Below are 3,328 nucleotides of genomic sequence, written 5' to 3'. Positions count from 1 at the left end.
TAAATGAGCAAGAAAGTAAATTGCATTAAAGTAAATTGCAAGAAATTAAATGCTTGAATTTAAAGTTAGTAATTAGTGAAGTTATGTTAGTTTGTCATAAGACAATTTAGCGCTATGTTAAGCAATCGTAAATGGACTAATGTAGTAGTCACACCTATCTGAGGCCGGTCAATAAAACTATAGGCAAATAAACACAAGTTAGAGATCATGACTAGTAAGCCAAGCTCCAAAAACTTTTCATGCCAAAAGAAAAGAGGAAAGGCCTTGTATGGACTTTAGGTTTTTTGCTTGACCAAGAAGCAACCTATCTTGGACACAAAGTAACTCACTTGATCATGGATCAAGTTGAGTTTGATTTGGATCAAAGAAGGCTAAACCTCTCATATGTCAAGACCAACCATAAGACATTAACTCATTGGCAAAAAAAAAAGATGAAGATGAAATGAATGGAAAAAGAAATAAAGTGTCAAACACAATTGGTCAAAAGTGAATCAAATCATCATCAACCAATGCTAAACAGAAGAGAAATGAAGATTAGAAGTCAACAAGTCAAACATATTTTTTTGGTAGTTTTTTGAATTAAAAAAAATGTAAAATAAAATGGAAAAAATATGGTCAAACCTAAAATTCAATTAAAATCAACTTGAACAAGTCCAATTAAATTCTCATAGGTTCAACATGGTCAAACAAGCTTTGACAAATTTTTCCAATAATTTTTGAAATCAGAAACTATTTTAAAACAATTAAAAACAATGAAAAATAACACAAATAAATTAAAATCTCAAATAAATCTCAAATCAATTAAGAAATTGATGAGACTATTTTTCATTGACTTATCATGATCCATATGTGTTAAGAAAATATTTTGGGATTTCTCAAATATCAAAAAGTATTTAAAATGAATTAAAACTACTAAAAACCAAATAATTCACAAAAAATATTAAATGAAGTCACAAAATTAATTAAAAATCAAAATATGAAACTAGATTTTTAAAGAATTTTTTTGGCATTGGTCTCATATTTTTGTGACTTCAAATAAAATATTTATGGATTTTTGAAAATAAAAGGAAATAAATGAAATTAAAACAGAAAATAGAAAATAGGAAAAAACCAATGCGCTTGGATCATTCATTAAATGACATGGCCATGATCTGAGGGCTTAGAAGCGCTGATGCACGATACTCCTTGGTCAAGCGCGCAACATAAGGATTTAAAATAGGTCAACACAATCAATGGTCGGGATTATAACATTTCAACCAGATCTGATGGACCAGAAGCTCCCACGTGGGGATGGTGGTGGAAATCACCATCTTCTCCGGCACGACAACCAACTCCGGCCACCACGCGAAGGGATTTAAAACTTAATAAAAATAAACAAGCAAGGTATCAAAGTGAAGCTGGGGTGATGTACATCACCCCTGTAACCATGGATTCTCCTCAATTTCCTATTTAAAGAGAAACATGAGCTTGAAGATTATGATACACAAACTAAAATGGCACGATTCATGAAATTAAGACCACCACTGGCTTGCCTCATGCATGAGGACTTCAGAAAACAGTTCAACCCAAAGCAATTCACATTGTATAGCAAGATCCAGATCAAAGTAGTTTGGTGATATACCTGTGAAATGGAGCTTCAAACAACACGAATTGTCCAAGCTCTTGATCCAATTTTGATCTGGAAATGTAATGATGATGCAAGGCTAAGGAATTAAGACTTGAAGATCAACTAATAATGTTGAAATTCAAGCTTGAAATTGAAAATGAAAAACTGAAATTCCTTTGAGTGAGGGTTTGGTTTTGAATTCTGCAGTGTTTCAGATCTCCTTCAGGTTGTGGAATGAAGCTCAAGGCACTTCTATTTATAGCTGAACTTGATGCAATGTGGTGTAATGCTCGTGTGCATGAATTTTGGATCCTTCATGCATGGGCCTGTACAGGCGCATGTGAGGCCCAAAAGTGAATGGAAATGCATGCTGATATCAAGTATGAGTGAATTGGATGTGCACAAGGCCTGACATTTGCTTGCATATGAAGTTATGATGTGAATTGCAAAATTGAACATAAGCATTAAGCCCTTCAAAACTCCCACATGGAAAATCCAAAAATGGTAATGTGAGTAATGGTTGGAAAACTCTTGGAATAAGGAACAAAAGTTATGTTGGGAAAAAATTCATTTGGAGTTTGGAAATTTATGAAAACTAGCTGTGAAGTTTGGGGTACAAAACATGTCTAGGTTCCCTTTGAAAAGTTTTGCCAAAAGTAAGCAACTTCAAGCCCTTATGTTTCAATGATGCAAGGATCAAATGGAAAAACCTCCAACATCAAAGTTATATATCTTTTCAAGATGATCAATTTGGACTTAAATTTTGCATCATTTGGATTTTTAATGAGAAAGTTATGGGCACCTGAAGTTGGACATTTTTCAAATTCAATGGCTTTGGTCCAAAGTGACCTATAATGTTTTGTATTATCACATGTTTATGAAATTTTGTCCAACATAAAATTTTAAGTAGACATCTTAAGCTTTCAAATTCATTTGGTCTCACCTCAAAATCATAAAAAATAAGGAAGTTAGGTCCTTGGGAAGTTGACCCAAAATTAGGGTTTCAGTCAAAATAACCTATAATGTTTTGAAATGAATGATGACCTTCCAAGTATCAAATGGATTTTTGATGAACATGAAAGTTTTTAATATGGTTCTTAAGAACATTGTTTCTCTTGGGGTCATCTTCATTTGAAAAACACATCAAAAGTTATATCTCAGTGATCCTCAGTTTAGTTAGATGACTTAACTGGTCAACTTCTCAAGGCCAAACTTCAAATCTTGATGAATGAATGATTGAGGATACTCACATAGGCTTATATATGCATAAAATATTTAATGAAATAACTTCCCTTGATTGAATTTGATCATAGGTTGAGGTTGCTTCATGAGCAAGGCACAGTCAATGTACAATTGATTTAGGGTTTCCTTGGGAAACAATCCTCAAGCCCTTTGGGTTATCTTGATAAAATTGGAAAATTGAGATACTTGGGATACATATATGATGATTAGGAAGTTTGTGGACCATTGTCATGCCTTTTTCATCTTCACCTAGCCACTTCATTGAGCTTAGGAGCCTCCTAGGAGCATAGGAGCACACATGATCACTTGAGCTTCAAAACAAAAGAGTTAGTGACATATTTTTGTGCTTTTGGTTAGTAAACAAAATAAGAAAAGAAATAATATACAATACAAGCATTCTTTGTGGTCTCCAACCAACTCACACAAGTCCCACCCTAGGGTTAAGGAGCCAAACAAACTATGATCCTTGAGGCAATGCAT

The sequence above is a fragment of the Lathyrus oleraceus genome, chromosome 6, assembly GCF_024323335.1.
Source record: "Lathyrus oleraceus cultivar Zhongwan6 chromosome 6, CAAS_Psat_ZW6_1.0, whole genome shotgun sequence".
NCBI classification, from domain to species: Eukaryota; Viridiplantae; Streptophyta; class Magnoliopsida; order Fabales; family Fabaceae; genus Lathyrus; species Lathyrus oleraceus.
The sequence above is the reverse complement of the archived record's forward strand: the minus strand, read 5'-3'. Positions refer to the sequence as shown.